This window comes from Crocodylus siamensis, chromosome 5, assembly GCF_052110815.1.
Source record: "Crocodylus siamensis isolate JL-2025a chromosome 5, ASM5211081v1, whole genome shotgun sequence".
Classification (NCBI taxonomy): Eukaryota; Metazoa; Chordata; order Crocodylia; family Crocodylidae; genus Crocodylus; species Crocodylus siamensis.
The window spans coordinates 20,298,519-20,312,562 of NC_143399.1; the positions used below are offsets into that span (position 1 = coordinate 20,298,519).

The 14,044-nt window shown below is 42.5% G+C and overlaps 1 protein-coding gene and 1 long non-coding RNA gene across 5 annotated transcripts in view; one reads left to right on the forward strand and one right to left on the reverse strand.

Annotated features, from left to right (window-relative positions):
- NEGR1 (neuronal growth regulator 1) overlaps positions 1 to 14,044 on the reverse strand; it is a 658,921-nt gene that overhangs the window by 362,485 nt on the left and 282,392 nt on the right. The gene's annotated exons all lie outside the window — the stretch shown is intronic.
- LOC149863585 (uncharacterized) overlaps positions 2,785 to 14,044 on the forward strand; it is a 40,338-nt gene continuing 29,078 nt past the window's right edge. Inside the window, exons 1-3 of one of the 2 annotated variants that reach the window (XR_016442666.1) lie at positions 2,785 to 2,912; positions 7,804 to 8,007; positions 8,184 to 8,419. This is a non-coding gene — a long non-coding RNA (uncharacterized LOC149863585). Of the gene's footprint in view, positions 2,913 to 7,803; positions 8,008 to 8,183; positions 8,420 to 14,044 lie in introns of those variants that run through there. The other variant, XR_016442665.1, reaches the window with a different exon arrangement.

Sequence of the window (14,044 nt, forward strand, 5' to 3'; positions counted from 1 at the left end):
CCACCCTGTCCCACCCCTGGAACAATCTATAGGCAAGGCTGGTGCCCCCAAGGGGATACTTGCCTGCCTGTACACGAATACCAAGAACTTGGGGAATAAACAGGAGGAACTTGTCCTCCTGCTTAACACAAATAATTATGATGTCATAGGGATAGTGGAGACCTGGTGGGACTCCACCCGTGACTGGACCATGGGTATAGATGGCTATAACCTGTACAGGAGAGATTGAGTGGACAAAATGGGCTCTCTATGTCAAGGAGAGCTATGCATCCCTGCAAGCCAATATTGGCAGCCAGGGTGGATGACTGGAGGCCCTCTGGGTTAAAGAACACGGTGCAGGGGACACAATGGTGGGAGTCTATTACAGACCTCCCACCCAAAGTCAGGAGCTTGACCAGGAGTTTGCCAGGGAATTGGCTGAGGCCACATGCTACTTGTTCATGGTTGTCATGGGAGACTTCAGCTACCCAGACATCTTGTGGAAACAGTGTTTGGCTAAATCTGAGCAGTCGCAAAGCTTTCTTTCATGCATGGATGACTCCTATCTGACAGAAGAAGTCTATGGACCAATGAGAGGTAAAGTGCTGCTCGACCTGGTACTGACAACTGGGGACAAACTAATCGCTGATCTAACAATCAATGGGAAGCTAGGTGACAGCGACCATGAGCTGAATACCTTCACCATCTGCCGCAAAACTGTCAAGACAGTAAGCAACATGGAAGTCCTCAACTTTAGGAAATCTGACTTTGACAAGCTCAGGTGATTTGGTGGTGAGACCACAACCCAAAGGGGAGGAGAGTTCAGGAAGAGTGGTTGCCCCTCAAGGGAGTGATCCTTGATGCACAAGCTAATGCTATTCCATCTTGGAGGAAAGGCAGCAAAAGAGCACAGCAGCCCCTTTGGCTCTCCAGGGAACTAGTGGACCTCCTGCAGCTAAAAAGAAAGACCTACAAAGGATGGAGGATGGGATCCACCTGCAAGGTGGAATATTCTGCAATGGTCTGTACCTGCAGGGAGTGAACAAGGAAAGCGAAGGCTGCAACTGAACTCCAACTAGGTACAAGTATCAAGGCTAATAAAAAATCCTTTTTTAGATATGTGGGGAGCCAGAGGAAAAGCAAGGGCAACACTGGACCCCTGCTAAACCAGATGGGACAACTGACAACTGACGCCCAGGAAAAAGCCAACCTACTAAATGGGTACTTTGCGTTAGTCTTTCATCAATCCCATGAGACACCCCTGCCCATTACAGGACAGGGAGGCCTGTGTGAGTGAGATTCCTTGCCCTCCATCAGTGCTGACATTGTGGATGAACACCTTGAGAGGCTGGACACCTTCAAGTCAGCTGGCAACAGTCTACACCTCAGGGTACTCAAAGAACTGGCTAACATCATAGCTCAGCTCCCAGCACAGATCTTTGAGAACTCCTGGTGCTCTGGTGAAGTGCCCAAAGATTGGAAGAAGGGCAATGTGGTGCCTATCTTCAAGAAAGGGAGGAAAGTGGATCCAGCAAACTACAGGCCCATTCAGTCTGACCTCTATCCTGGGGAAGGTCTTAGAAAAAAATCAAAGAGGCCATTCTCAATGGAATGGCAACATCCTGAGGGATAGTCAGCATGGGTTTAGACCTTTCTAGGGCTATATGCAACTGTTTGCCTCGTCCAGTTTCAGTTTAGGTGGCTGCCTAAACCTAACCTGGCAGTGGGGCGTGCAGGTATTTGTTACTGCTGGAAGCACTGCAGGCAGCCCAAGGTAAGTAACTCAGGGGTTGGGGGAGGTAGGTGAGATTGTGGGGGCTAATGGGTTTGCGGAGTGTCAGGATAGTGGGTCTGAATGGGGGTTGGAAGGGCTAGGGGTAGGTTTGCTGGGTCTTCAGGGAAGTTGCCCAATTTGTTGGGGATAGTCAGGAAGCTAAAATTGTGGGGGAGGAATAATAGCACAGTGTCAGGGCTGAGGCAATTGCAATTAGCTGGGGGTGTGCTGTGAATGCATGCGGATGTTCCTTAGTTTGGGTTAAGCCTTTGTAGATTGGGTTAACTCCTTTCCAGTCTCAATTTAGTTCACCACCTCATCAATCTAACCTAAATTAAATGAATTTAAATGCAACACTTATACATAGCTATGGTAAATGATGGCCTTTCATTTATAAATTAAAATGTGGTTAAAAATTTGAACCCTGCTTGCTACCTTAAACATTAATAAGGAATAGAAATCTGAAGATTTTGAATGGGACAGAACTTCCCAAAAGCTTAATTAGCTTTCCTCCTTGGAATAAACTAAATGTGAGGCAATGGTCTTGTGCAATATCTAGGAAAATACACTTTCCTAAAATACTTATATACTGGAAATCATTATCTACACACAGCTTTTGCAAACTCCTCTGTATTTTCTGTTTGAATTTCCCAAACAACATGCCTCACACCTTTCATAGTTAAGCATTTTGACACATTTGTAGTGCAAACAAACAAAAAAAGTCAAATATACAGGAGGAGGACTTGGAAGCATGGACAGAAAGACAAAAATGGTTCTAAAAAGGACCAGGATACTTGAAAGTGTCAATAGAATAGCTTTATTTTAAATCAAGAAGATGGATAATGGCTAGCTGGAATGAACACACACAGTAACTAGTTTGAAAAAAATGTTAACCTTGCACAACTTTTTGTTGCTGTTGTTAAGAGCAATGGATTTTGCATGCTTAGCCTAATGAGTTAAATATTAAAGTGTTGGTTTTAATGTTATACTATGGGAAAATGCAAGGGGGTTAATCATTTAGGAAGCACTATGAGTTCTTTATTGCTAATGGTGGAAAAATTGGAAAAGATGAAAAAGCTGCTAAGTTTCAGCATCTTGATACCCAACTCTGAAATACTTTGGTTTGGCCAAACAGAGCTTCTTGCAGGCAACTGATTGGGTAGGTTCTGATCTATCTTACTTATGCTCATTGCAATTATTTGCCTGTAGAACTGCTTAAGACATTCAGTACTAGTCCTCATTCTAGTAGTTGATGCTGAATTTTCATTGAGGTTTTTTTTAGATTGACATTAAAAGTTTCCCAACATTTCTGCAATTAGTCTGTCATGGGATAAAACCAACTGCAATAAAAAACTAAGTAGAAAATAATTGCTGCTGTTACTGTATGTCAGGTTTGCAGAGAGTTTGTTTAAAGTTAAAAGATTTCCAAATCCAATTTGTTCTAATGAACAAAGTGGCTGAGTGGCATGTTAATGCAGTCAGTCTTGACAGAAGGGCTTTTTTTGGCAGTACAAAAATTAAAAATGGCTTGACATGTATTCCTTTTATTCTGGGATGTCATAATGGAAAGGCAAACAAGTAGAACAACTAAAGTAAAAATGAAAAACAGCAGGGAAAAATATCTATAATTAATGTTAGATATGTTACTTCTAGTAAATCAGACATGTTTGGAGATGGATTGCTTGGCCTGATTTCAGAATATTTCACCAGCGTCTTTTGAATAGAATCATGCAAAAAAATGTAAAAAAAATTACAAAAAAGTGTGTGCGTGTGCGTGCGTGTGTGTGTGTATTCAATTTTGTGACTGAACCACAAAAATTACAAGGGGGGGGACCAAAAAAGAAGGGTTCCCCCAATTCATTTTTCTCCCCATTGAATTAAAACCTCAAAACATGGTGTTGAAGGAAATACCTGCTTTATTTTGAAAATGTATTAAACTTCTAAAATTAAAAATATGAAGCAATTTGAAGACTTTTTGGATTTTTGGCTTTTTAAAAAGCCAAACCATTCCTTGTTTTTTTGCATGTTTCCTAATTTGTTTTTTGCTTTTTAAAAATCAAACCAGTATGCATCTACAGGAGTTTTGCTGAAATTTTTTCATAAAAAATAAAACCAATTTCTACCATTTTTCTAAATGTAATAACGTTAATCCCACAACAATGGAATATAACCTAAAACCTTGAATATTACTGTCAAAAAAATCCATTTCAGGAAGGTTAGCCTCATTGTACTGAGAATATTCCAGTCTTTTCTAAAGTGATATCTATGATATTTAAAGCAGTGAAGGGAACTAGGGTAATTTCAATGGGATTTTAATGTCAAACTTCCATAGTCTTGTTTGGAAGCTCTAACCAGGATGAACATATGAATTGTCCAGGTAAATATTGTACACACTGATTCAGCTTTCTCAGCAGTTTGGCAACAAATGGTAGGTTAGCTGCAGTGGACAAGTAACATTATACAATGGACAATATACAGTCAAGTAAAATAAAAAAACACACAGCATAAGGCTTCACATTTCAAGAAAAAGTCTCAGTTTTACATATCTATCAAATATCGCTCCTCTCTTCAGACTAAGAAAAGTAATACCACCCGGACATTCTAAAAGAAGGAATTTGATTGGTCATAGATAGTGATACTGATAGCAGGATGGAGGCCAGGAAATATAACCATCAACTCTGAATCAGAAGAAATTAAAATTAAACATGGAGATGACAGTTGTGGAAATGAGATGGATGAGTCAGAAGTCTTTCTTCTAGCAAAACAATTGTTTAGATGCTCTTTAAGTCTATCTAATTCAACATATTTGAGACAGAGTTTAACCTGGTTGACTGCAACAACCAGTTACGGCTCTTATTTATGGAAGTCAGGTCTTACGTGACTCATAGTATAGTTAAGCAAGATTTCTCTTTCTGAACTCTTTTAAATATCAGCTGCATGTATTTTATCAACTGTTTGCTATATCATGCAAATGGATCATTCTAATGACAAATGGCAAGGCAAGGTGTTTTAAACAGTTTTATTATTTTATTTGTAAACAAATTCACAATTAAAATGACGCTACTTGCATTTTTTATTGCCAGCTCTGTCTCTAGATATAGGAAGTATCTAGAGATGCTGATTCCATTGGTTCTACAGTATTCATAATAGTGAGGAGAACTGGGAATGCAGGTAACTCATGAGCTAAGCAATTCATATCCCTATATTCAGTACTTGCCTTTAGCCAGAAGACTTAGTATTTTGAGGGTGAAGTAGGACTGAGCAGCAAAGCCCAGATAGTTATAATGTACTTTTTTGACTGAGTCAAGCTATTGCATAAATGGGCAAAAAATTCATTTAAGCCAGGAACTTGGATTTCTCCCAGAGATATGAGCAATATGGATAGCTAAAGGCAGGTCCACCCCAGAAATCATATGTGACAAGAGTAGACTCATTTCTCCATGGGGAACATGGAAGGCAACAGGTAAAAAAACCCAAACAAACAACTCATCTGCTGCAAGAATAATGCAGCTCCTTTGTATGGAGGGAAAACGAGAGATGTTTTTGTCTCAGCAGAACCTTTGTCATCCATTTCAATTCAATTTAGAAGTTAACCCCACTGTGGCAGAGCACTGTGTGCGCCTGCCACTTGAAGGCCCTGGAGCTGGCAGCCACCAAGTGCCTAATGAGGGCAGCCATTTTCAGTTCAGGGTTGCCCATATAAACAGCCCAGTTTAGCTACAAGGGGCAGGCAACAACACTGCCTGGCCTGAGGGCTGCTGAGTTACATCCGGAGATAAGGGAGGAGCTGTAGGGGATGGTAAGGAGGCTCCTGGTCCTGGGCATGACCTAAAACTGCATCCTGCCAGGAGTGGGTGGCCTGGTGGGGCTCTCAGTGGTGCAGGAGCTCCCAGAAAATGCCAGGCCAGTGATCACCCTGGTGAGAGGCAGGTTGGGGTGCCTTAACCCCTAGTCCCCACCATTGGGTGGCTTACCCCTTTATGTGTAGGGCCCAGGGGGTGGACCCCTAGAGAGAGTGAGGGGCTAGAGACTCAATACTGATCAAGAGAGTACCCTCGACTGGCCCATGCTGGGGCCAGGACCAGACTGGTCAAAAGGGCCAGGGGCCCACCGTGAGGGACGCCCGAGAGCCGAGGGCCAGGGGTTCCGACTGGCCTGGAGGTGGGCCAGGGCTGGTGGCTGAAGGTCCCGAGGGGACCACACCCGAGAGGGGAAAATGGCGTCATAGCCTATATGAAGGTGGATGGGGCCACCTGATGAGAGGACTCTAGGCTGGGGCTCAGTCAGAAGGATTCTGGGGCCCAGTGAAGGGCCAGTGATAGCAGGAACACCTACATGCCATCTGTGAGGCTTGGGCTGTGGTGTAGGGGAGGAATGGAGCTGCAGATAGCGCCCCCTGGCATTGGGGCAGAAAATGGGCAGCCTCCCACTTAACTAACAACTTTATTAATCAATTAAGATCAAGGCAGGGCAGACGAGAAAGCGGGTGGTTAGCCCAAGAACAGGTGGGCAGGCCATGCGGAGATTGGCCCCGAGCAGGCCCCCTGTTACACCCACATTAACTCACTAATCCAATTGTACAAATAACACTGCCTGTAGTGAATAAACTACATAAACGTTTGCCACACATAGATAATTGTGGTTATACAGTAATTGCATGCACTAAATATTATCAAAATAACCTTAGTCACTGGTTTGGAGACACTAACTTCTTTGTGTCAACAGAAAAATGTTATTCATATTATTTTGAACTTAGTTCTTTCAAACTTCTGTTGAAAGGGTTCAAAGGTTCCCTGGTTAAAAGTAATTACACTGATGAAGACTTCATATATGGCATTTGTAAAGGATTTGGGTATGTTATGTTAGTATGTTCTATGGATTACTGATGACTGACACTTTCAATTCTACTGTTTTAAATGAGTTGCTTTGTTACTCATTAAAGATGCAAAAGAAAAATGTTGATGATGATTACACCAAACACTAATAAATTAAAGCCTTAGGTTACACTTTGCATTTTTAAAAATATAAATGCCATCACTTACTAATTATGCATATTTTACCTATTGATTCATTATTTGCCTCTTTTCTGATAGTTAGCTTAATTAATCTTAAGCCGTCATTTATATGTTTTATACATGCAATTAATTTTCAACTTTATTTTTCAATTCTGTGCGAGGGCACTATGTATTACAAAGATAATCAAAGCAAAGGATCTCTTATATTGGAAAAATTATTACCTCTACAGACCTAACAACTCACATATCTGTCCTGCAGTTCTTACACAAGAAAAATCTTATACTTGAAATAGTATGGTTTAATCAACAGTATTAAATGATATTTTCTGTTAGAAAAACACAGGTTAGGGAAAGGACTTCAGGGATTTTATATTACAAAAGCAAAGCAGCTTTGTTTTTTGCTTTCACTATTTCTTTAATCAGTGGTTCATTGCTAGATTTGCAAAAATGATTTCCTTCATTCTAATTTAGTTCTTTTAAGTTGATGATTTAATTCTTGTTTGCATATAATGATGCACTCCAGAGACTGCACTTGAGGTACTATAATGAAATACTGGAATTCTTTTAAATAATATTTGACATCCATCGAGAGCTTCACTGGCCCTGCACATTGGCCTTACACTTGTAGTTTAGCTGCCATAGAACTGGAAATGTAAGTTTGGCCCTGCTGAGGCTGCTGCCTGTGCATTTAGCACCATCAATAGGTTACTTATGTTCTTTCAAAGTTATGAAGGCAGCAGTGGAAGTTGAATAACTTCCAGGCCATGCCTACCAACTTCTAACTTACTGTGTCTAACCATGGCAGCCTGAAACATGCTTTGTGGCTCTGCATGTTCTCATGCCCATGCTGGAAGCAGTGTAGCCAAGTCTATGCACACCTAGGGCAAGCCAAGTGGCACTGACTTTCAGCAGTGCTAATTAACCTGCCTTTGAGCTGTACAATGCAGCTCCAGTGCTTCCAGGCCAAGCACTAGCGAGGAGATTTGTGCTCTAGACTTGGCTGCAACAAACCACCTCCTTTCTTATATTCACAAGCTCAGAAGCACTGGTCGATTAAGCACCTTGGTTCCCTGCTGCTCCACTCACCTGGCAACTCCGATAAAACTAACTAGGATTTTTGAGAGGTTTTCAAGGAAAATCATCATCTTCCTGAATTCGGGGCCCTGCAGCTTTGCTTTTGTTCTCTGCGCCTGCTCTCTTCATAAGGACTCACTGAGGAACACGGCCATAGACTATCAGGTAGGTTTGGTTCTTTTCATGCAGCAATATTAAAACAATGAACAAAAGTAAAGAGGCAACAGTTCTATATCACATAAATATAATGAAAATAAACTTGTGTATCCTTGGGTTTCAAAACAGTATTCATATTTGTATACAAGGTTTGCAATAAATACTGTATGGCTCTTTATTTGCAGATATTCTATGCAACACTCTGATGCCTTGTGTATTTGTCTGCATCTTCTAGCATAAGGGAAACGAAGATGTTGCCCTCCAGATATATTTGGTATCATTGTTAAAATGCAAAAGCCAAAACCCCTCCTGAATTCGGTATATGATTATGCATTTCAGAGGATGGCAAGACCTTTGTATAAATCCTACACTTTGAGCCCTGCACCAGACCCATGGCAAACTGGCAGATATCACTCCAGCAAACAATAGATTCTATCACTTAAATTTATGACACTTATTTTTCCTTCTCATTTCAATTCTCAGTCATTGCCTGAAATTAATCTCTCGGGTGTATATCATGCTGGATACCTATTTACTTCCCTTGTCCTTTCATTAAAATATTTGCAATGCAAGGATTATTGTAATCAATTTAACCCATTTTTAATTATTTCTGTGCCCTCAAATATTTAAAGCTAAACTTCTGTAACAGCATACATGAAGGAGGACATCCAGAAAGCCACCTCAGGTGCCTAAAAAAGGACTTAGTTGGAATTTTGTTGCCCAAGTCCAAATATTTGATCTAGAAACCCCTGTTTTAACAGCTGTAATACCCATTCAGTACTTATGTTTGTTCACTGCCTAAATTCTGGACCAGAAAGTTCCCTAGGTATTTAATTTAACTTATGCACACACACAGAAGAATTCTCATTTGAGTAGCTAAGTGCACAGCTCCATGGTGATCCAAAAATGTGGCAGAACAGTGAATAAGACTCTTAAGGTGCCTAATCTTGTAGGTGTGCTTGGAGGATGCCTAAAACAGCAATAGTGTTGAATTCAGTGCAAAGCAAAAGACATAGCAACTATGATCAGGTCAGATCCAGGATTTGTAAACCAAGGTGAGAGAGCAGTGATTGGCATTGACTGGGTGACTGCATCCCACACCTCCATTTTCAGCACTCCCCTGCATGCTCACAGGTGCCCCTCTTCCTTCCCTTCCCCATTGTTGATGCTCTCCCTAGCTGACCTAGTGGTAGAGAGCTCTAGAGCCACTCCAGCCAGGCTGAACAGGGAGCTGGGCTCAGATGGTGATGATGGTGGCATCACCTCACTGAGCCTGCTCCCAGGCTGGTAGGAACACCTGTGAGATCTGGGTAAGGAAGGGGAACCTGCCCACTGCCATTATCTCCAGCCAAAGCTGGCTCATGTGGGTAAAAACATCTCTAGAACTCCCCCTGCCCCCATGGACATTGACAATCAAACTTTTTTACTGGCATATGCTTTCCATAAATGTAACCCTTCTGCTCAGCCCTGAAGTGCTGTGCTCAAATTTAAGAGCTGAACACAAACTTCCGAAATCTGGCTCAAGCCACCACCTAGCATAAAGTCTTACCTGACTGTAACAATGGTTTCACACTGTGCTGCCCCCACTCCAGGGATCTCTTACTCACCCTGGTACCCTTGACTCCACACCATACCATGTTGTCCCTATTCCAGCCCAGCCCAGTCCATCCCCCAGTCTTAGCTCTGCTGGCCCTGCTTCCCCATCCTTGCAAGGCCCTCATTGGTCACCTCTCTCCTTTCTCAGCTCCATCTCAACCACACCATACCTTCCTCCTCCCTGTCTCACCCAGTGTCTCAGGGCCTTGTTATACATTACACTATGAGCTACACAAATGCTGATGGGTGTTAGTGGTAGCTCAAGATTCAAGCAGGCACACATTCAGGCCTGGAGGACTGAAAGGTATCCCCCCTCCTATTCTGGGCTTCCTCCCGTCCCAGTGCTCCCTCCTACCCCCAGATTACATACTTGTGACTAACTGTACATCCCCCCCAGCTTCCCAGCTCCTCATGGCTGTCCTGAAGTCTTTCTCCAGCTCCCAGCACCTACTGCCGCTCCCTGCAACTTCTCTAGCTGCCCCAGACCCATTCTCTGGCTCCCCACATCCAGAGCCCTTCTTTAACACCCACAGTTTTCCTTAGTCCCATTTTCCCTCTCCTCACCTACCTTTTCAGCTCCCTCATAGCTCTGGCTCCAGTCCCAGCCTCAGCCTCTGTCCCGGCATGGCTTCCCTGTTCTGCAGTCTTTTAATCCATTAAGATCAATTAACCTAAAGTAACCCCCAAGCCTCAGTTCTTCAGCCCAGGCCCCTGTAGTCTACCGGTTCTAAACCTGGTCCTGGTAACTTTAACTCCCTACACTTCTACTTTCTTACCTTAACCTTTCCCCAGGTATCCCAAGTACACCAAGCATATACATACACATCACAACACCCAACTTAGGAACTCACCTGTGTATATGTGTTGGTGGGTGGTATGTGTGTAAATTAGTGGATACACATATATATACATATATAGATATCATTGTGTGTGTGTGTGTGTGTGTGGTAGGTATATAAATTAGTAATCCACGTATGTGCATTGAATGTGCAGGTATTGGTAACGGGTAACTGATTCTGTTTAAATTTGGTGTGGATAGCATGTGTGGGCTTAAATTGGTGATAGGTGTGCATGAACCTAGACTAGTTATTTTGAACGTGAGTGTATCTGAGTTGCTAGTGTGAGTGTGTGTGTGTATGTGTATGTTTGTATATATATATGGCATTGTGTACATGATATACAAATTAGTGATCTGTGTCTAACTTTTGGGGCGTATAGTATGTGCTTGAATTGGTAATAGGTATGCATGTGCCTAGGCTGGTTTGAATGTGTATGTGCATGCACCTCATTGATTTGTGTGTTTGCATATGTGCTATTGTACACCACACCGTCCTGTCTAACAGCACAATATTGAGATCCTGAGTGTTGGCCTGACCCCTCAGGGCAGCAATAGCAGTCAGGAGCAGATAAATATTTTCTAAATTTTTTAGGGGCCCTGTGGGCCAGACAGAGTGGTTTGGTGGGCTGGATCTGGCCTGCAGGCCATATTTTGCCTACCCCTGCTCTAAGGTACCTAGAGTGGCTACATCTTAGTGGAACAGGAGCTGGGCAGCACGGATCAGACATAATCCTGCCCTGGAGTGGCATCAGTTTGAGCCACCTAACAAGCACTTAAAAACTGTTTCAGGTGCTAATGTGCAGACAATCTAGGGGCATTAAGAGCTCCAAGAGCAGCCCAAAATTACCATGCAACAAGGCCCTTAGGCTACCCAAAGCCATACACCCTCCCTGCCTTCTAGGTAAGCAGCCATTAAAGGCAAGTGATGCGATGCAGCAGCAAGTGGCTGGTTTGGGGGCAGGGCAGGGCTACAGAGATTCCAGGTTCCAGTGCGCCACAAAGCCCTAAGACAGAGGCCCTGAAGGGTGCTGAGCTACACTCCTGCTCAGACACACTCCTGCTCTGCTCTGTTTATCAACACTTCCACTGAGGTCTCAATTAAGCTCTTGATTCTCTATGTTCCTAGTTTTTTTAAGGCCAGCTCAATTTTTTATACAGACTTTGCTGATAAACATTTTTAGCTTTGTTTTTATGGACTGTTCATAAATTTATGTGCAGTTGACAATCCTGGTAGTTATGTCCATGGGTGAACCTAGAGTTTTGAAAAGGGGGTGGGGGTTAAGACGCTGAGGTGCATCATCACAAATAAAACAACACACATTTTTTTCTCATTAAAAAAAACCCAGAAGTTTTACTAATATGCTAGGGCTATATTAGTCAGTTTCGGATTAAAGCAAAAACAAATATCTCTTCATTGGAATGAGTTAGAACCAATGCACAGGGATGTGAAATAGGAGCTTCATTGCTGGGGGGCAGTTAACAGACAGCAGAACTGAAGGATAAAAGGACAGCTGGATTAGTGGAACATCACAACTATTAAGAAAAAGAAAGGGTCCCTAACACCTGTGGAATTAAAAGTTTAGAAGGGATTGAGTATATTTTAATGAGCCATGAAGTCAAGTAACTCCCTCAGCAATTCCTGACTAGAAATGCTGCTGCCACTGCCAGGCAGTTGGTTTTAAACTTTGGGTAGACCAGGGATCCAAGTGAGGTACAAGTGCACCAGTGGCACCTCTCCTCTGCCTCCCCCCAATCCACCCCTGGCTATTCCCATATTTGATAGTTCATAAAATACAGCACTCTTCCAAAAAGAAGGATGCCTGGGTTTTGAGCCCTTATCCAAAGGGTATATGGATAATATGAGTGCATTCAAACCCACACATCCAGCATCCCAGGAAAAGACTATTGAAGAAGCTGCAGCCTCAGTCAAGAAAGGAAGTCATTGTGCCTGCAGCAGAGCAAGTGAAAGGGAGTCTGGATCTGAAGCATAGCAGTTAAAGTACTTGCTGTGGCAAGAGATGTGGATTCTGGTCCATGCTCTCTCAAGTTTTTATGCATTCTGTGTTAGAAAACAATTGGTTAAAAAATAACTAACTGGAAGAATGTCTGTATGGTACAAGACAAGTACTGTACAGAAATAGTCTAGAGCAGGGATTGTCAACCAGGGGTACGTGTACCCTGGGGGTACTTGAGAAAGGCCTAGGGGATAGACACGGGTGGGTGGGGCAGAGCACCACCATACACCATCCCATGCTGCCACACAGGTGCTGCCTGCCTGACCAGACATAGGGGAATCTCTCATGTGGCAGCTGCTGCCACTCTGCATTTGGCTGCATGCCATCCCTCCTTCCCCCCTGCCCACTCCACTCCACATCCAGCCGCCGAGGGTATACTAATCCAAAGAGGTTGAAAAACCCTGGCCTAGAGTAGTCTTTAATGGGCTGACTCTAATGCTGGAAGCAATATTAACCATGTGAGCCATATTCTCATCAGGACATACCAGCCTGTAGAAAATGCTGCCCTAACCTGTCTAATTAACTGCTTCCAGTTCCAGAAGTAGCACTGAGTAGCACAGGTCAAAGAGTTCTGATGTGCTCTTTGACTCAACAGCACTCTTCAGTCAAGCTAGGGCCAGTTACCTCTGCATGGCACTGCCTCACATCATATAGGCACAACCCAAGTGACAACAACTGGCTGTTATAGTTAGGTTTTTGCATTTTGTAACTCAAGGAAACAAGCAGCTCTGGACAATTAACATGTACAGTATTTCTAACACATAAGTAACACTTTTCTGTGTTAAAACCAATGAACTATTACAGTTTTTGTGAAAATACAGTAATGTAACATTTTCGAACTGAAGTTCCCCACCCAGGAAAACAGCAGGACACAAATGAGGATGCTACAGATTTACCCAATATACCCTGCTGACAGACCTCCACTTTAACCTGAATGGAACATGTCTATGAGCATTTAATCTTTAGCCTGTCCAGCAAAACCAGCTAGAGTACAAGGTTCACATAAGGTTTAACTAGTAAAATAGGTGCCTCTCCATGGAAAGCTGAGAAAAGGTCACTAAAGTTATTTTATGAAGGCCACTAGAAAGTAATTAAATGGCTTTTGGTCACTGCCAGCTGCAGCTGGATTTAAACTGCTGAACAACACTGAAAGGCACTGCCTTACATTGCTAATGTCTATTCTACCTGTCTCCAAATTTTCTTTTTAATTAAGTTTTATGGATGCTTGAAAACAGATGATTATTGGGCTGCTTATTCAAGCAAAAACAAGTGCTTTAAAACACATTTTGATACTTTCAGTCCTCAAAAAATGAAAAACTATTGACCCTCTCAATGATTGACTTAGGTTTCAAATTTCATCATGCAAAAGCAGTTTTCAAATGTGTTCACAGGCATGCTTTGACAGGAAAGATTGTAGGAGATCTAAGGAATAAAAATGTGTGCAATGGCTTGTTTTAGCATGTAGATAATCATCTCTACTTGAGGAACGTTGTTTGCCATGACATTTATTTACTGCTTGAATTGACCCTGTTTGGCTTATTGATGTTTCTCACTCTTGAACTTTATTAATGCAACTGGAAAACTGCATAAATGCCAG